This window comes from Acromyrmex echinatior, chromosome 4 (assembly GCF_024713525.1).
Source record: "Acromyrmex echinatior isolate Ae372 chromosome 4, ASM2471352v2, whole genome shotgun sequence".
In the NCBI taxonomy this organism is placed as follows: domain Eukaryota; kingdom Metazoa; phylum Arthropoda; class Insecta; order Hymenoptera; family Formicidae; genus Acromyrmex; species Acromyrmex echinatior.
The window spans coordinates 13,851,336-13,873,918 of record NC_141855.1 but is presented as its reverse complement, the minus strand read 5'-3'; positions in this window follow the sequence as shown (position 1 = coordinate 13,873,918).

The window sequence follows — 22,583 nt, the reverse complement described above, 5'->3', positions numbered from 1 at the left end:
TTTATAGACGAGCGCAAAGAGCGCGGAAACAATACAGATAGATTGACTCTGGTGAATGCTGATTCTTTAAAAATACGAGAGATACGCAGTTTGCACATGCAGTACGTTTTTGTTGACTCCCTCAGTACAATAATATTAATTCGGTGTCGACAGGACAGTATTTTGTGTATCTTGTCACGCGGCTAAATTGAGAGTGCAAATTTATGATATACGTGAAGCGCGTTTAATATCACGGAATCCTATAGGATCCTTCCATAATACGCTCCTTCGGAAGACAAAACTGGGTTGGAGTAGTCGATTTGTCTGGTACTCAGGGCAAGATTAATAGTGACGCGACGGAGAGAAGAGGGTGCTCTTAGCTCCGAAACAGTCAGAGAAAGAATGTTCTGTTCTCACGGGGTGACCTATAACATTAACTTGCACGTCAGCGAACGTGCTCCCATAACACCAGAAGATGAAAAAATCAAGAAGTTTCCAAAGAAATAAAGAAACGGAGACATATGCGATGAATCTTCGATGCTCCGAGGACAATATAGCGATATTAACGATTTAGAGAGTAACGGAAGTCGATAATGAAGACTAAACTGAATAACTTCGGTTTTTTTATTTTCTTCAGGGTTTTATAATTAGTTAGCTCACTTTAAATTTATCTACCTCTTTTTTAATTAGCGCGAGGATACTAATTTTAATGAAACTTATAGGAGTAATTTCATTTCTCCTATCATCGCTTTTATCAGGTAGTAGCTTATCCGTTTTCATAATGTGATTTCATATCGAACGAAAAGCATGTGCCCCGAGCGTCACCGAAGACTTCCTTCTCAACATTTCATTATGTTTATTGCCAAGATTAACCTTCAGACAGGACGTGCGATTGCACTAACGTGGCGACGCTTCAAGGAGAAATGATTCCTCCTTCTAAAAACTGCCTCATCTTATCCATGATAATATAGGTTAAAGTGCATCACTAGGTTAAAGTACATAGGTTAAAGTATGTCACCCAGGTGACGTAAAAACTTTAAACGACACCTTGATAGTCGATTCCGCTTCTTCGTTTATGCCTCATTGATACGAAGACTCTGTAATATCTTTTAGAATTTTATTAATCTTGATACTCTTGATACAACGCTTTGTATCTTGAAATCTGCGTTACTCTTTAGAATTTAAAATCCTCAGAAACTTTACTTAACCGGCAATAGTTACAAGATTTTTTTTACAGGAACAATCACCTATAGAACGTTTTATATTACTATTATTAATAATGTATTGTATATTATTGAGTATTTTTCAATTTATTAATATTTGAGAAAATTATGGATATGGACTTAATCTGTCTTAATCATAATTTTCTGAAAGAAGTAAGTCGAAATTAAAGAAATGTTAAATGGAATATATATAAACACTTTATAGGGGAGATCAGGGACAAAAATAACAGGGAGCAATAGTAACATCGTTAATATTTACAATAAGAATCATATTTTAGACTGTACATGTGAGACACAATCAATACGAACTAGAAATGCCTATCACCGAAGCTAGATCTTTAATGTTTAAATAATTCAATGTGAATTATATATATATATATATACTATGTGCATGCATATATATCATATTTATAGTCTTTCGAACTGCGCGCACGAATTGATTTTCCGAACTTATAAACGCAAAACTTGTTATCCATTCGTGCAGCTGCAAGAAAGAGTATGACGTAATTGTGTTATGTACCTCTGGCAAACGTTGTATAATTATCCCCCTTTACTGTTACAACCCACCCCGTCTACGGGGTTAGAAACAAAATTCCTCATAGTCTTTAAACAAACATAATTTTTTTTCTACATAAAAAAATTAAACCAAAAAATTTTGTATAGTTAAATAAATTCTACATCTAAAGAATACATATTTTTTTTAATGTAAATATTATATTTTAACTGTTATAACACTTCAAAGTCATCACAATGTTATTTTTGTCCCCAGTCTCCTTTATTAAGTTTTTGATGATATTTCTAAAAAGTAAAGATTATACTTAATATAACACTTTTTTATTGTGATATTTCGATGGAATTGCACATTTAAAAATCGTAAAGAGTAGTTGTTAAAAGGGAGAAAAATATGTTAAACAAATATTTACACACACACGACACGCACACACGCACACACAAAATGACATTTTACAATTCATATTTTTTTAGCGCTAAGATGTAAAAATATCCTGGGTTACCGGTTTAAAACAGAGATCTTATAAATTATAATATTTTTTTTCATTTTTGCAATGGAATAAAAACCTTCAGTTTTTCAAATATCGAAAGAGAATTGTAATGATGATGCCTCTTACATTAAATACTCTTTTCTTTCAAATGAAGTTAATATGATTTCATCCTTTTCGTCCAGCTCATATAACATTTGATGTTTCTTAAAAATATGAATAGCTTCAGAACCTTTCGATTCGAAATTCACCCAACTCAGCAATTTGATCACTTCAATATGTATAGTTCAATTACGCGATGGCCGACCAGGCGACGCAATCGGGAGTTCGTTCAGAATTAGGGTCGCTCACAGAGGGATCTATATTTAACAAGGATGCGGAAGATGCGAGCGTGATGAGGTTCGCAATTTTGCTACGTAACTACTAATCAACAACGATTTCATAAATGTCGATCAAAGTTAATTAATAACGTTGATGGTTACTCCAAGAAACTCTGTCGCAATAAAGAGACACGCAAATCAGTTTTTTCTGGACCAAAATACATTTGCGAATGTACATTACACTGGAATTGGAATTCTTTCTGGTCACGTTTTTATCCTAGTAATAGATACGTTATATTATTAGCTTTGTTCACATTTTTTTTTTATTGAATCGAGCGCCTATCATGTACATGTATATTGCTGTGTATCAGAATGTTGATTTTAAAATTCGATTATTCATCACCCTCTCACGTGCCGTATGAATATTTTACTTTGTTCCGTATTTTGTATCGTATACGCAACATACGATAAGTTCGTGCATGTTGACGGATTCAACGAGTAGCGTTTATTCGGACTATGCAAACAGTTAACTTACTATCTGCACACGAGAGACTTGATCTCGTGAGCTAAACGCTGCTTAATGATTATCTAACTTTGCATTAATTGAAGACGCCTACAGTATAGCTTCGTGAACTTTAACCGGAGCGTAGGATAACGAGTTTATCTTCGATTATTCGATGAAATCGACGCGTGATCGCCGTTTATACTCGCAAATAAATTCCCAGCCAAATCGATTACCGCGAGAGCTTCGGTTATCTCTAATCGGATCCTTCCATTAAGCTTGAAAAGCACCGTGACATTTCGGAAATATAATTATGTAGGAATATATCAAGGATATAATTATATGCAAAAAGAAATTTCTCAATTCATTATCCGCAAATGGTATGCTTGTTGTTTTGCTCCATAAAACCTTTAAAATGAACCAAATAGAAAAATATGAACAGAATCGTTTCCTTTATTATTTTAATCCGGGAAACAATTACCTATTTCTTTTTTTTTAAGTAAGCAATCACCTGGATTGTTTTTATATTTCAATTAAAATTATTATTATTATTATTAACAACATATTATTGAGTATTTTCCGATTTATTAATATTTGAAAATATTATGGATATGGATTTAATCATAATTTAAAAAAAAAGTTAGTAAAGATTAAACAAATATTAAATGAAATAAGCACGTTAAATAACTTATTGTGATAGTATTTCTAAAAAATAAATAAATGCTTTTTTTGCTGTGAATTTTCGATATGCACATAAAGATTTATAAAGAATAGTTATTAAAAACGAAAGAAGGTATGTTCGATAATATATATATATCCATACAAAACATTATTTTACGATTCACATTTTTCATCCTGGGATGTGAAAATGCCCCAGGTGATTATTCCCAGGTTAAACGTTTGTAGCCCATAGTTTGTCAAGTGACGTTAAAATAAAAATGATAAAAATTTCCGATCTCCACTGCGCGCTCGAACTTTTATTTGATCGTGGAACATCGCCCAGCAGTCATTCGCAACTTCTTGATCGAATTTGCAAAATTTTCCGATGAGTTCCGATTGCTCGCTCCGTTTGCAAAATACCTATCTCCGTGTCTGACATTTGACCAGGAAATGACGCTCTGAGAATTGTTATTCGAAAAATGTGCTGAGAAAAGTAATGACTTCAAGAATTTATTTGATACATTTATAGATTATTATATTAATTAATATTATTATATAGTTAATTAGAAAATCTACCGCAAAGTAAAGTAATTGCTTTAAATATTTGAAGCTTTATGAATAATATTATAGCATGTCCGCAATTTACTGCAGCCATATTTTAACTATCTGTTATATTACACGAAGCTTTAAAGGCATGCCATTAATATCGCGAGTAAAAGACAGCATGGCATTTGAAACATGCCAATTTAAATTGATTGAGTTAAAGGCTCCTCCATTTAAAGGTCTTCTTTATAAGTATGACATTATTTCTGTTTTAGTTTATGATTATGTTTCAAGTCCCTTCATTAAGTACAGTTTATATAACTGAGAAAGATGTATAAATTTACATTTAAAAATATTATTAGGCAATGAAAATCTAACTTCAAGATATATTACTTCTTTTTTCTTATTTATTTGATTTATTGATATAGCAATGTAAATTAATTTGTTATTGTTAAAGATTCTCATCTTTAATCTTAGATTTGCGTTTACAAAATTTGAATAAAATAATAATCGAATGATTGGATATTGGAAATACTGACATAACTTTAGAACACACAAATATATTATTAGGTGTTGGAATTAATTCGTAGCGTTTTTAATGAAAGAATGTTATTTATTTCACATGAGCATTAAAAAATACATTAATGAAAGTACTTCCCATCACTTGTAAAACGCTACGAATTAATTCCAACACCTAATATTAAAATTTATTCAAGCGTGATCAACGTTCAGTAATCAAGTTGCTACGAACCTGATGCCTCTTTAAGTCCATCTTCCTTCCTTTAGCATGTTTTGTTGAAATAATTTTCTAAGCTTATATGAGTATGATAATTAGATACTTTGGCAAGAATAAGTCAGCAACAAAGCGTAGATGGTAATTCTCGTCGAGAGATGATCTTGCATCAAGACTTATTCCCTCCAAGACCTTCTAAATATAGGTAGTGCCTAACTTAGAAGCTTGATCTTTTATTCTGAGACTTGAAAGTTTGTACCAGTCAACAAAGTACGTTTTCGTGTTCTTCATTATTTCAGCAATTACCTGGCGTCGAAAACCTTGAAAAGTTGCTTTCTTCTTTATTCATAGGCCCCGACACCGTGATGTGAACGACTTCTCCCGTCTCGAATCGATCAAGCTGAGATCTCTTTTTATACTTTCCAATACTGCCACTTTAATTCGGGGTGATATCCCTCAATCGGTAGACTACGCCGCGAGCGCCTTTTAAGTCTAAATTACCATAGATATTGCTAAAATACAGCCTATCTGGACCGAGAAAAAGGAAATCTATCACGGTAAATTCAAGAAAATGAGAATAATTTTAATCAGGCATAGACACGGATTCCGATTAAACCGTTTTTTTTCCTGCCGTTTTTTTTTCCGTTTGATTAAAACGGCGATTTACTACTTCACGTGAGAAAGTTCCCGAACAGGAATAATTTTTCATATAAACTCTGAAAGTAATAAAGATAAAATTTCTAAAAATGTTTCATAAATAAATAAAAAAGAATAGAAAGAAACAGTTTTTTAGTATAATTACCGAAACTTAACTCGCAAAAAAGTTTATTAATTTCTTTTTCTCCACCGCTCAACTGATGAGACACCGATGCAACTGTCTCACTGTTAAAAGTTTAAATTTAATGGCGCGGCGAGCGCAAAATTAAATTTCATGTAAAGCATGCGACGAGGGAGACAGAGAGAAAAGCGAAAAAGCGGAAGAGAAAGCACTGTGAAACAGCAGCGGCATTACACGGCATTCTCTAAATTCCACGTATCACCGAGATTGCTTTTCTTAAAGAAGGGATGATCATTCAACGTCTGTTTCTGAAAACAACTCTGGATCAATCTACGCGCGATGACGGAGGCCATTGCCAGGAGTACACGCGAACTCCTCGCGTGCCGTGGGGAAAATTGATGGCATATAAAAAGAAGATCTCACGTGTCCTTTGTGAAAACCGCACGTGGTATAGTACTGCATGCGATAACACGATTAAAGGATATCGAGTACCGAGAGAACCCATGAGAAACGATAGGGCTCTTCGATTCTTCATCGACTCTGACGTAGAAATCGTGCAGCAATAAAACCACTCGAGTACCGAAATCGGACCTATTTCTCTCCTGAGCGCGTTTTCTGTCCTAGAAAAATCCTTCTGAAATTTTCAAAAAGATAGCACAATGTGACTTTTGAAATTAAATTAATCGCATTACATTTACCGTTCGAAGCAGACGTATTAATAACATCATTAATATATGTCTGACGGCGAAAGAAATAGTCGACATATCATTTTCGCAACGAAAGTTGCGAAATGTTGGACAATCTTATCGCAACACGAATATGAAGAAACTTATTAATCATACGTTTCTCGCTTCTCCTTGTTCAATTGTTCAATTTTTAATTATTAAATGTCAGAGATTCATCTTAGAATGAACCGATTTTAAACGATAAATGTAATTCGCATAATTTTAAAAGTGTCACGTCGTGTCGTACAAATCTAAAAAAAAAAATAAATAAAAACTGAGTAATACACATATTAAAAAGTTGAGTTATGCAAAGCATCGCTGCGAGCATCTCGACGAAGACAACCTCTCCGGTACGAGGATGAAATTAAGCCAATATACTTGGTGCTTAGATGTGCAGCTCGTTGTAGTAGTGCTTTGTCCAATGTTAAGTCCTTGGAGAATCTTCAGGGACGGAAACCTTTCTCGAACAGCTACGCTACAATCCCTGCAGGCGAACAGACAATCGTCTTCGAGTTGCTTGCGATTGTTATATTCCATATCGATTTTGCATAACAATCGGATTCTCCGCCATTATTCCGATGCATCGCTGGGACCACTTGTAGGATCGCGTGTTGCGCATTGTCAATGTTGCACTCAGAATTTTCTCGATAACGTTGTGTCGCATGGATGATCCTTGTTACATAACGTACCGATTATATCACGGTTCAAATAATCTCGCGATTAATGTTCTCTATTGTCGCGAAAAACGAGACCTCCACTCGATCATCCGAAAACTAGCGCGCAGATAGCGCGGAGGTTCTTCAGAAATATGTACCGTGATTGAATAAATCGTGGTACAGAAATATTCTTCAATTTATCCTTGTCAGTTAAGAACAAATATCTAGATACTGGAATTGACGTTACGTCACGGTAGATTATCAAGACGATGAGTTAAGGCTAAATCCTACATGACATAACGTAACAAAAATGTCTTAACTTTACGTACTTGCGTCATGTCGAACATTATAAACGTGCTCGTATCGAGTAAATATGTCCCGTTTTTGTTATAACGAACAGCTTACATCCACATTCGCGATTTGTTCGATATTCCCCATATTTCTAAGAAAATATATTCTCTCGTATTCGACAGATTTTATTCGACACATTTTAATACTTTTTTTTCATAACTAAATCGAATCGACTGTGCGGTACTTGTTTCGCCTTTCATCGTTAATTCTGCTTAAACGATTTGTTCGTAACTTTGGCAACGGCCGGTGCTCTGCGTATAAAGGATTCTTTTCTGTTGAACGATTAGTCTGCAACTCGTGGCACGTTACACAGGGATGCTGTGGTGAACTTTGAAAATTTACCGAAACGTTGTATTAACTCTTTGTGCGCCGTCAAATAATCGAGAGACCATCAGCACACAACGTAGTTTAACTTTCGCGTTTTTTAAAATAAAATAAAATTAAACAAATTGACTAGAATCAAATTTATCAAATTTATTATTTATTAACGTACGTTTCCTTTAAGACGAAATAATGCTTTTATCGGCAAATATGTAATTACGATTCATCGATTCTTTTTGTCCAAAAACACGATCCAATTATGCAGTTGTTCTCAATTCCGCGTTAAAGCTTTTCTCCAGCACGGCAGTTTACTTTGTAAAGGTTAAAGGTATTTGCCCGTCTATCACCTCGCTTAGCATGAGATTTTCTCGACCTCGCGTGTGTTCCGAGCATATTTTTCAATTTTTCTTCGAACTCCGAGGGATCGGCTGATCGCGAGATCGACTGAAAGAATTTTACGTTTAAACGCACGACACTAAGGACTCCCCCTCGAACCTTTGTCGAGAATAATTCCACTGGGTTTTCTCGATACTCAACGATCTGCCAATTGAATTCGAAATCTAGCATCTGGGGCTTTCATATCACGCGCAACGCTCGACGGCGTCTCGATCGGCATTGCGTTGCATTGAATATCAAAAAGCAAAAAATAAAAATCCTCAGCTCAAATATCAAGGTTCTTCGCGCTCTAGCATTGGAATTCGTTACACGCGAGTTTACATATTTCTTTGACAATACTCTTTCTTTCTCTCTCTCTTCCTGTCTTCTCATTTCATTTTTTTGCAAGTGTTTGCTTAATTCTTATGTGAAATATGCACACTTTTATTTTCGCAAATGAGTGAACCATAACATTTATTTTGTTTGCTGATTTGTAACGATTGTAACATTTAAATTTCAAAGTTCTTGAAGTTTAACAAAGAATCTCAAAAATAATTATGCAATACGTGATGACAAAGGATGGAATAATATTCTAAAAGAACGTGACGGTATTGCTATGCGAATTGAGATATATCCTGTTAAGATATCAAGGTAGCAAGGGCAACCTAGTTCCTTGAGTCACATTTTGTTATTTTTAACTTCCACGTACGTCAAAATAAATTTAACTTCTGTGATTAGTTTCGGAGTAAACAATGTCCACGTTAATATATGCACGTAGTAAATAATTAATTAAATTGTTGGAGTCAAATTTAGTACATTTTCTTTAATTAGTTTGTTTAGCTTCATTGTTTTACTTAAATTAACAACATATTGAACAGCAGCGACCTATAGGAACGATTTAAAATAATTCAAATTAAGTATAATTTAATAACATTACGAATTTAATAACATTTTAGCGACGAGAGAAAGAGAAAAATATAAATGTATGAAATGAAACATTCCATACATTTTCATGACACGCGAGGACCAGATTAGGAAGAAGGATTTATTTGCAAACATAAATTTCGCGAGGAGTCTATCGCTTTTTATCGCAAGGAATATTCGCGAAAGTAGTTGAAATTCTATTGCAATTGGAACGATCAACGTAGATTGTAACGATTGATGTGGCAGAATCGAACTTGAAAAATTGGATTTCATCGGAAATTTGCTTATGTGCTAGAAATGTGATATATTTCTGACAGAATACTTCCTACTAGGTAGATATTGACGTTCTATGGATTATTAACCGCAGCAATTTTGGACAACAGATATTAGCGGTATCGAAATAAAAATCATATTAAATCATTTATAAATATTTAAATGTATATGAAATGATATTAAATCGAATATTGTTACGTAAAATATGTCAATATAAATGAATTTTATGTAAATTATATTAATGTAACATTGGATTTTGATTAAATATTTCGTAAAATTAATAGCCGTTTTATGTGCAATATTCTGCATATATTCATGTAATGCAGAATTGAACTCAAGCTTGATCGATAAAAATAAAATAGCCGACAACACTGGGTCTCGAAAAATGTCCACCGCGTTTGCGAGGCATGTCTCTTTTATTCTTGCAACGATGTCTAACCGCCAATGAAAAATCGCTGAGAGAGAAATGGATTTTATTTTGACTGTACGGGTTTATTTTCGAAATTCCTTTTTTTATGGTGTAATCTACAATACCGAACGGATTAAGGTCGTCTAACATTTTCGTGCGTGAAGAAAATCTAACTTATTTTAGTTAGTATTGAATAGTCAATTCAATGGTCATTTTAGATCTAACTGGTCAATTGAGGTAAATTTAATTACATTTATTCTTCCGAGATATTCAAAAATAGAATCTAACTTTAGTATTGAGGAAAACTGAGAGAGAGTATCATCCGTTCGTTTCATATTATTAATGTAATTAATTTCTAAAAAAGGATTCATTTTATTATACTATTTTGTATATTATTATCTTATGTACTTTATTATTTTAAATACAAAAAAAGTTTAGATATAGATTAGTTTAGTAACGGATGAAGGATGAATGGATGCAGTGCAATAGTAAAAATTTTTTAGCTAATTCCCAATTTTTGGCTTTGTGCTGAAAAAATAAAATTCTATATATTTCATTATTCTTACTCCTCGCAATGTTTTATTATTTTAGATCATCTTATTATTTGCCTCTACATTCTGTATGCACACGTGCGCTCCTATGCGACCTGAGTATTTGCTTGAAACTGATTACACGACCATCAACATAGGCAAGCGTATTTAAACTGAAATCCTCCGAACTCAATTTATTTCACTCTACATAGGAAGAGAAGTGATTCGCTATTCACATACTGCGAGTAAAATGAAGAAAAATATTTCTTAAACAGCCTTAAAAAGCCATGTTACGCCACCAGGGAAAACATGCGCAGATATAATACCACAAAATGAGATATTTTATTAAAAAATATGCATTCATACACACACACACACACACACACACACACACACACAGTAAGATAGAAACATCACAATGGCCACTTCGCTTCGCATATTAAATAAACCATTTTCACTTTTGCAGCAATGCTATTATATTATCGTAATCGTAACGTTGAGTTAACTGTTACAATCGTAAAAGCGTCGCGATAAGATTTTTTGTCGACTTTCGTGTTGGCCATTTGCAGAATTCCTAAATCCTTAACATCTGTCTCATGTTTGCGTTTTCACACGGCGTTGTATGTTTTAAATTTGAGGCTTAGGAAGTAAAAATAGAAGAATGTCCCTTATCAAAAATAAAAGCTCACTTATGCAAATCTTTTTCGATTCGTTGATAGCTAATTTCTCAGTCTCGTAGAATAGTGAGAAAGTTGTAAAAAAAATGTTAAAATAAGAATTATCCTGGATTTGCTGCTATACAAAGTAGAGTTGTGCAAAGTGGCGTAATGTCCGAAGTTTTAATCGACAATGCTGAAAAGTTTTCTTATCTTCCGAAATTTTCTAAACAAAAAAATTTCATTTATAGATTTTCTTCAAGAGAGCGCAATATGTTTGAAATATCGCAGATAAATTATTAGTTGATAATCAACTAATTAACAATTTATTATTCCTCTGAAAAATACTATTATAATTAAATATTTTTTTAACAGATAGAAAGAATTTTTTGCGTGCATTTGCGGATATAAAAATTGAAATGAGAAAACTTAAGAAAAGATGAAAGGGCAACTATAAAGAAGGAAAACGGCGTTGTCTCAAATCTTAAGATAAATGCAAAGAGATTCTAGATAAATAAGGATGATAACAACTCACCTGTTAAACTTTTATGTACATTAGTAATCTTGTTTGAAATATTCTCGAGTTTACCTGGTACTTTCTACGAAAGATCTTTTACTAAATTTAATGTGGCATGAAAAATCAGATTAATTTTACATTATGATTTTTTAAGAATTTTAAAAAATTAAATTTTAATTAAACTAAACATATATAATATATATGTGTGTGTGTGTGTGTGTGTGTGTGTGTGTGTGTGTGTGTGTGTGCGTGCGTGTGTGTGTGTGTGTGTGCGTGCGTGCGTGCGTGTGTGTGTGTGTGTGTGTGGTGTGTGTGTAGTATATATCGATAATTTGCTATGACATAATTAAAAAGTTGTCATTTTTTAATTGTTTGTAGAAAAAGAATAATAATACGAAGAAAAAAAAACATACTTTTATTTCTCTACACTCAATTACTATGCCAAAATTGCATTTAAAAGTAATTATGAAATTTTATAATGATTTACAACATTCTGAAACTGATTTTCTGGAAAACTTTGTTTTTTTAGTTGTGTCGTTGTTATAGCAAATGCTATTCCAATTTTAATTTTAATGGTTATAATATTTGGAGTCAATTTTAATTCTAATGGTAATATTTGAGATCAATTTTATTCCGAATTTCATATGAAACTAATGGTCAATATTGTTGCGATTTTCTATTAGTATTTAAAGCCAAAGGAACAGACGTGACCTGTAATCCAATATCTGTAAATCACTTTAACCAACGGATTCACGGTGATGAAGATCTTAGAATTGCAGATTTGTCCACGTCACTATTCTCGCGGAAAATGTCGGCGGCGACGCGCAAATATTTGCCAAAGCTTCCGTCTTGTTTTGCATATGATACGCACGCATGAATATGCATGTCGTTTAAGAAATTGATAACGATCCTTCTGCATCTCGAGACCAAGGACGCATCTCATCCAGAACGAGAGATTTCGGGTGGAGGGAGAGAAAGGTATGCAGTAGAAAACTGCAGTTAGCAGAAATTGCCTTTCTGACTGGAACAATGAAATTGGCATTCTCTAAAATGCTGCGAGGTCAAATTTTTATTTGAAAACTGCTGCAATGAGCACAATAGTACCGCGCGGAGTAATATTATTTTCATTTGTGCGTGTACATTTGTCAATACGTATACAGTGAGTGCAAAAAGTATTATATACACATGGGAGATATCTCACACTCTTTTAAAAAAAAACCTTACTTTTTAAAAATAAACATTAATTTAGTAATTTACTAACAAAGAATAAAATGAAATGCACATTTCTCAAAATTATTTTATCTAAAAAGAGGTGTAATAATTAAAATATATTAACAATAATAAATAAAATATAACGCTCGAAAGTTTGTACAGCAAAATAATATATAATAAACAATCAGTACGAGCACATTCAGATCTTAGATTAAAATACATTTAAAATAAGGACTATATAATAAAAACATTTTGACTCTATAGAGCTTTTATCAATTTATAACACGATTTACATCTTACATAAGGTGAATCCGATGAGCTCTTTTCCTTGGATGTCACATCTCTGTTCACAAACATTCCTTTGAATCTGGCCATTGCCGGTATTGAATAGAAATGAGAACATATTAAGGATTCTACAAAATTATCTAAAGAAGAGTTTATATGTGCCATTAATTTCGTATATTATCATCGACGTACTTTACTTTTAATAATGCGATCTATAAACAGATGGTGTGTGGGGTGTGTGTGTGTGTGTGTGTGTGTGTGTGTGTGTGTGTGTGTGTGTGTGTGTGTGTGTGTGTGTGTGTGTGTGTGTGTGTGTGTGTGTGTGTGTGTGTGTGTGTGTGTGTGTGTGTGTGTGTGTGTGTGTGTGTGTGTGTGTGTGTGTGTGTGTGTGTAAAATATGTTTTATAGGAAGTATAATTTTGCCTATATTTATGTTGCTCTGGAGTAACCGCTGAACAATATTGGCTATTACAAAGCGCACTTAAGCATTATCGTAATGATATGCAATGGGAATCCATTTCAATTCAGTCGGAATTCTGTTGCGACAAATCGATGAGAAGCTCCTTAGGGCATTTCCTATGTCGAGTGTTCGTTTTCGTTATCAAGGAATAATGCGAAATTATGTTTTGGCCAGTTCTTTGTCTAATGATAAAATGGCATCGTCGAATTGGGTCATAATGAAAGTCCGGCAATTTCGACGAAAGCAACATGAGACGTATAGGGGAAAAAAAGATTATCGAGAAACATCCACTCCCTTGAGTCTTGCGGTCGAGTGTTTGATGATCTTAAACCTTATCCGATGAAGACACAGCAAACTACCCTCGGAATTCTTGGATCAATTTTCCCTTATTTCCTCAGCATCGACGAAATGCTACCCTGATGGAAGATTTTCGAGAACACCTCCTTAAGTCGAGGGTGTCGATCAATGGTCCGGAAAGCACGAAGATATTGCACCTTTACGTAGATAAGTAACTACAATGTAAATAAACTACGGTAATAATACAAATAAAGTAGTTGGAATTTCGTTGATATAAAAAGTGAAAATTATACAATCAATATCAGGAAATCAATTCCGTTAATTCTGTAAATAATAAATGACGAATTGAACATCCTATAGAATTAATATTATATAATGTTAGAATTATTAATAAGATTGAAAATAGAATTATTAATTGAATTTATCGTTAGTACGATTGCATTGGTTTGTTGTATAATTATATTACCAAAGCCTTAGATTTCTTATATAATTTTATTTTCTTATATAATTATATAATTGAAGCTTGAGATTCTTATATAATTCTTACTTAAGATACTTATATAATTCTTACTTCTCAATTTCGTTTATATGATATGATATGATATAATAATAATTTATGTAATAATAATAATTTCCAAATTAAAGCTTTTTGATTATTTTAAACGACACATTATAGTTGTATTTTATTGCGGCAATGTAATGGTATGGTTTTATTGTTCCAAATGTGCTCTGAAAAATCTTGGCGCTCTCTAAGGATCTTTCATTTTTTAACGAAATGGAGATAGCCAGAATGCGATTGCTTTCGGTCGTAAGGCTCAAGGGTCGTAAAGCTAAAGTTTCAACGTTCCGTTCAGATTCCAGAACGCTTTACGCATGTGGCAATAAAGTTTAGGAGACAGAGACACGTGCCGTTAACTTCTACTGACGTTTACACAGTCGTAATTTTAACACTCCGTGTGTAAACGTCGTTGGTACCACCTTGTAATATATCGCTTTATAAATTGCTTTTCCCTCGATCTCTCATCGATCGCCTTGATAGCGTGACATATTAAAACTCACTGAAAACATTCTATCAATATATAAAAATACATCAGTAATATGTAATTTTTTACCATGTTAAAAAATAAGTCAAAACTTTCAAAAATATTGATAATGAATGTATACCTGTTGTTTATATCATTGTCATTCCACAATAAATTGGTAAATTATGAATTTTTTACAGTTAATTATTACAGATATATAAATTATTCTTAATTGATATAATGTTGTAAATAATTTAAATTGTTCTGTAAAATTATCCTTCAAATCGATGATTAAATAATAATACCTTGCACAGAAAAAACAGTTTGGTAATAGCTATGCACTCAAAAAAGGTATAATCAAATATTTTGGTTAATACAACCAAATATCATTTTATTCAAAATTACAAAAATTTAGTATCACCAAACAGTAAACCCGTAAGAATAAAATTATGTCTTGGTTATATTAACCAAAACATTTGGTTGAACTTATTTTAGATATTACAAAAATTTGGTAGCTATTACCAAAATATTTTTTCTAGGTTGCAACCATGATATAACGACATCACAATAACAATTCGTAACCCTCGACGTAATGAGCGTTTGACATGAGGGACAAGAGACATATATAAACAACGGGCAACGATGGTAATTAATCCTGTTAAAGCAATTCAAACGAAAACGCTTGAGTCTCGAGTATCAGCACTCGCAATAACGTTTGGCTCGCGATGAATTCGTCGCAATTTTTGCCATCTCGAAAAGCAAGCCAACTCGTAATTCCAAGTCATTCATTAGCAATAACTCTTATTAAAGCGGTTGTATTTAATCATTGTTCCATTTTTGCGCGCAATTTCGCGTTTGCGAAAATTACATTCGAAAAAAAAACTAAAATTATATCCGGACTTTGATGTGAAGACCGTTCTTCAGCAAGAATCATATTGTTGCGATGAATAAAAGAATATTCTAATATATTAGAATATCGAAAGTGTAATTTTTCGTAAAGATGGTTTCATTTCACAAATATTTGACACTCAGTTTTACTTCTGTAATATGTACTAGACATATATAAAAAGAATAAGATTTATGATTAAATTAAAAAGTAAAGATACATTTAGTTTGATTTCTCAATTATAAAAAAACGTAGAGGAATAATTCTAAAGGATTAAAAATTTTTTAAATTCTGAAAATCTTTAGAAATAGTAAAATTTAAGTTGATTTTACCAACGTATTAAACTAATACGTGTGTTACAAAGATATAAATTTATACTTATTATCATCAAAAGCAATGCAAAACAAAACAGAATGTTGAAAGTTACAGTAAATTTTCTGAAACAATCCATGGCTAAACACACGCGACGCAAATAATAATGCATTGGTTTTGACGTACCTGCGGCTATGCATAATTCCGTGGTACTAAGTTATAGAACTAATTAAACTTCGGACTACCGAGAAGCAAAGTTAGGTAGTTCTCCTATTTCAATGATTGGTTTCGTGAAATTCTGTATAATCACTGCAGGAAGTCAAGATCATTAAAGTTAAAAATATAGTTAAAAAAAGCTTGATATCCTTAGAGTAACTTGTTTATTTTCCACATTGTTGAAAAGAGAGGAAAGTACGACCGTGAAAGTAAAACGAAGAATACGATACATTTACTTATCTTATTAGACTTTGAATTTTTTGCGATTTACATAGATCGATAATTAATTATGATGGACAATTAATCAGAATTAATTACATCAGAACTAACAATTTTCAACAAATAATTTTCAACAAATAATTCCTCTGCCAGAAAGACGAGTTTCGTAACATTATAAGCGTCGAATTAACATAATTAACATAAAGGTGAAAAAAAAGGAAAATAAACTGAAACAACAAATGTTGAAGGAGCTGGACCAAATCAGCAGAGTCGGCAAGAGTCAGCAAATGGTTAAGAGCGGACGCAAACGGGAGCGAGAAAATAAATCCACACCACCCGCCGGTGGATCGAAACAGCAAATATTTGGAGCTCTCAGTATGCCCGGCGTAGTACAGGGTGAGACTCGCACCCTCTTTCCTTAATATCTTCATTCGCCGACCTTATTCCTCTTGTATATCAGACTGAAGATTTCCCTCTAGATGTACGGAGTACGTACACTTCAACGAAGATTGCGCTTGCGAGTTAAGCGGTCGTAACGATAACGAATGAATTTCGGCGCACGGCATCTTTAATCGCCTGCTCGTTTTCTAAATCGGGATCTTTAATTATTATCGTAAGATTTTCATGGAGGATCTTGTGTAATTAAGATCTAACAAAAATTCACGAAAAATATTTGAGTTTGATATAAGATATAAGTAACAATGAATTTTCTATTTTCTTATTTGTATAATTGAATAATGTTTTCTTAGTTACATAAGGTAACACACAAATGCAAGGTGCACTACCATTATTTTTCCATTATTTTAAATTATTCTAAATAGCTCTTAACTTTTTTACTGAGTCAACGGCGTTCTAGAATTTAAACATTATGTGAAATATTTATAGGTATGCACGGAGAAAATTTTTTCTTAGAATTTATCTTGAAAATATGATAGTTGTGATACAATATTTTAAAGATTTTTACCATTCACTTCAGTACAATTAATCAAACTTATTTTATATTTTATTGTAGTTTTATTAGTTGAATGAAAGAAAATTACATAAAAATTCTTCGACATACAATGTTATCCCATGATACTATATTTTCAGGATAAACTCTAAGAAAAATAAATGCATAATGATTAAATAATTAATTTGATATTAATATGCGGATTATGGATTGTGGACAATTTATTTTTCCAAATTTAAGGATATTTCACGTGTGCTAACTATTATCGATGAGCGATGAGACCGAAAATTACTCGTGGGAAATTCAAAGCATTCGCTCTTCGCGCATTGCAGTTGATAGTGTTATTATATATGTATGGAATGAAATCTTGCTTGCGCCACGTGTGGCACTAGATTTACCGAGCTTTATATGCTATTGGAATTAAAACAGATGCACCTGTCGTAAAACTTGTCTAAAAATGAAAGATTCTTACACAGCTAGACAAAACGATAGTACGGGTATAATTCAGAAAATGTGGAGGTAAAACTGGGATTGTATAAAAGAAATCTCATAATCAAAGGAATAAATAGAAAAGTTATCATCATCACTATAATCAAGAAAAAAAATCATCACAAGCAATATACAATATACAATACATACATAATGTTTTTATTAAAAAGGAATATAGGATAAAAATATTAGACGTGGCACTAATTCCGGATTACTTTTTATATTTAAATAATTATAGTATTTTTCATTAAATGATATGTATGTACATACCTCAAAATTTTTTAGCATTTGTTTTATCTCTTTCAAATATCAATTGAATTAAATTTATTAGGAACAGCGCTACACATTTTATTGATATCATTAACTAATTAAATGTGCAGCGAAGTTAACTAATGTATGTATCTTTAAAAATTCATTCGAAGTGCAATATCATAAAAATTGTCTTATAGCTTTTATAGTAGTTAGTAATTAAGATCTAAGTTAGTAATTAAGATCAAAAGTTAACAGAAAATACTTGAGTTTGATAAGATAAGTAACAATGAATCTATTTTCTTATTTGTATAATTGAATAATTTTCTTAAAGATAACGCACAAGTTGCACTATTATTATTTTTAATAAAAAAGCATTAGATTATATGGAAAAAATCAACATTATGCTCAGTTGAGATTAAATGTGTCCGCGGGTGTTTAATCATTATGTTATAATGATATTTTTATTGCGTAAATTTATTATAAAAATATTTTAAAACTTGTCAAATATCTTATAAATGATGCCATTCCAAAAAGATTTGTTTTAAGTATCAAAATAGAATATAAAATATAGTATACCTACCCAGATAGCCAAATGTCTGCAGTCTTCTAGCAGACTGTCAGCAAGTTCGAGCAGAAAATGATGGCAGTCTGCCATTAACTGCGTTCGGCTTGTGTTCAGGGTTAGGCTTGTGTTGTTAGGCAGGGTCGTTAGGCTTGTATTCTGTTAATACATGATGCAATTTTATAACACGCCTGTCAATATAATGTGAAGGCAAATTGTTGGCAAAAACTGAGCAGATCTTGCCGACATTATCTGGCGCTTGCAGATTCTGTTATGTTTTTTCTAGCAGTCTGTCAACAGTATTATATACATATAATTCTGTTGTCATTTTGTTAGCATAATATGTAGCAGACATTTAAAAAAATCTTTCTACAGATTTGGCTATCTGGGTCTATATACAAAAAGTGTTACTTTTCATAATATTTAACTATTTTTTTATTGCTAAACGTTTAATTTTCATTAATTTTTTTAATTATCGTTGCTTTTGACTGTCACTAATTTTAAATAAACTTGAATATGTTATAAAATTGCATCATGATCCACAATTAGACCTTAGAACTAGATGTGGATCATCAATTATAATTTTATTATATATATTATGATATGCATGCGCAAATCATTTTTATTATTCTTATAGGATGCAGTAACGCCATCAAAAAGGAGAAAACATTTCGTGAATTGATCCGCAATTAGTACGCGGGATACTAATTGTGAATAATTGTCATTACTTTATTTAATTTAAATTAAAACATATAAAACGATAATTAAATGGAATAAAGGTTGTTAACATAAAAAGTAACGAAGTTACTGATTTCGTTACTTTTTTTAGTAATGAATGAATAAAAATTACTTTTCCTAGTAACAATAACGATAACTAAATTAATTTTTAGGAACTAATAACGTAATAAATTTTATGTTATTTTTTTCGTTATTTCATTGATATACAATTATTTTAAAAAGGACGCGTCCACACTTTGATGGAAAAACAGAAAGCGGAAAAACAGAACTCCAAATCAGAACTCGCGCTGATAGTAAGTAGTGCAAAAAGCCGAAATTGTCGATATTGTCTAACAGACGAATATATTAAACCTATTACCTATTATTAAACAAAAATTCAAGATTCAGCAATACAAATTAATTATAATTTAAAGTTAAAATATATGTGCTGATGCAAATTAAAATATGTACCATAATGAAGAACTAATAAAGAACTAATAAAATATAAAATAAAACAAAAATATAAATTAAAAAACGATTTGTTCTTATGTTATAGTTATAATTTACATAAATGCAATCATTTTTGAAAAATAACGAAAAAAGTAACGATTTTTCCGTTACTTTAAGTAACAATAACGCGTTACTTTTTAGAATCGGTAACGAGTAACGAGTAATGAATTACTTTTTACACAAATAACTGTAACACATTATTAAAAAATGATAACTTTAACAACCCTGATAAAATTATCCATAATGTAATCTTTATGATCAATCATGACTATTAAATATTTTATTAATTGTTTGATATTATTCTAGATAAAAATATGATTTTTTTTTAATGATTCACAACTAATGGTTTATATACATATATATGAGGTTTACTTATAAAAAGATTAAACATTTTATTCTATATGCACTGAAGTTTAAAAATTTTACATTTCATTGTAAATCATATATTTAAATTCATTGTTAAAATAATGATAAGAGAAAGAGAGAAAGAAAACATAATAGCACCAAGTTTTATATATGTTATATCTTAGGAATGATAGGTATGTCAGCGTAAATATATCAGAAATCATATATAATGTAGCACCTGACAAGAAGCTATCAGATTTTATAGACTCGATGGAACTATAAGGCTGCCTGTTACGATAAAGTTCAACTGGGTGTTTAGAGCTAGAAACCGACAATAACACGAGTGACATAGTAGATAAGAAAAGTCACGAAAGGTCATGAGAAAGTCGAGGAATGATGAAGAGAGATGTCATCGAAATGATTTTGTAGCATGATTTTCCTCAGTGGTACTCATTAATTAAGGCAAAATAAAGTGATTAAACCCACGGACAATGGGAATGGACGAGTGCTGAACTGAAAATGTGATTACAATTAAACATATAATTATACGTGCGAGTGCTCACGCGCGCCAAAACCGGTTAATCCGTTTTCTACAAAGACCATATTCGTGTAACATTCATAATGAAATTACCACGTAGTTGGTATGCTTCCCCACGTAGAAGTTTGCACATAAACGTCATTAGTATATTGGTAGAAACTCATTAAATATAACTGAAATGAATTTACTGCAAAAACATTATGTGTTATTATTTATTCGTTAATCCATTATCATCATAACTTCAAATAGAATATTAAAATATTTAACGATTTCATTTAAATGTGCAATGTAGCTAAATATAGTTATATTTTAAAAATTACCATATTTTCAGCAGAAAAATAAGAGGAATTATTTTGTACTTATTATATATTATACTACTGATAAGTTCTAAACTTTCGGAAAAAAGACCAGAATATCGATACACGAGCGACTCAGAGCCACTGTTTGGAAAGGTCAGAAAATTAAAATGAAAAAGAAAAAATCGCGGTTTGTCATCGACAATAAAAAGACTCGTCTATATAGAAGTCGTAGACGGTAGGATCTCAAATCGTAAGAAATTGACCAATCAAGTATTCTACTTACATTTGACTGTGATGGGTCAATTTCCTATTTAATGACTTAAGATCCCACAATTGTCTACGACTTCTATGTAAGCGAGTCTTAAGTAAAATAAGTAGTCGCCAGCTATACGAATGTGTCACTCACCTCGAGAATGAGCGTTAATAATTTATTTTATACCGCTCATGAAATCGATATGCATACTGCTCCCCTCACGACAGACATCTAATTATATTTGCATAACAACGTACGAGTATGTACAAACTTAGGAGCGTCGACCGTGCTAGCTAAGCGAGTATTGACTGTTTTACATTTACGTTTCACAATTCGTTCACAAGTATTAGTCGTTAATCTCGAAAATTCGGCTCGAAAAAAAAATTTCTTAATAAACATAAAGGCTATATACTACAACGCAAGATGTTAGTAGCGCAATATTTTATATATTTAAATTTATTGATTCTGTTAAGATATAATTAAATAAAAATGAGTCAAATCAGTCATAAACGCTTCGATTTCGATCAGAATATGAACTTTAAAAGTCAATAAAATACCATGTCAGAATATAAATAATTTTTCAAAGGTTAATGATTAAATTTATTTAATGATTCAAAATAAACTTGGAGAAATTTTTTTATTAAATTCTTAAAATCCAATGTGTATCTTTGTTATACTTGATGATAAAGTAATTCATTGCTTGGTACAAAATTTCGAAAATAAATTTCTCTAGTATGATTAATCAATTTAATTATTATATGAAATTTAGCTATTCAACTATTAATTTTAGAGTGTTTGTTAAACCTGTGTCGAAGGATATTTCAATAAAACCAGAATAATGAATTGAGGATTAATTATTTTCAATACTAAGGACTTAAATTCTCTGCGAATTCTCATTATGAATTGCTGAACTTATATATACGAAGCGGCGAAGATACTTAGGAGAGAGAGTAATATTGATACTATCTAGGAGCAGAAATATTTAGTATAGGTAAATATATATCCGATAATCTCTGTGTCGCTCTGCTTATCTGGAGACACGGTAGTGTCTCAGCGCTAAGCCATGGCGTAAGACACTGCCGCGCTCTCTTATGAGTTTATATTTCTTCGCCTGATCTAGGTTAAAGAAATAATCCAATGTATAATTTCGTTGTTTTTTATTTAGTATTGTATTATAAAATTTATTTTATTGTGAATTATAGGTACAATTTTGTCTTGTATTTTTTCATATTGTTATCGCAGTGCTATAATATACTATATACGATAATACATAAAGTTATTTTGCTT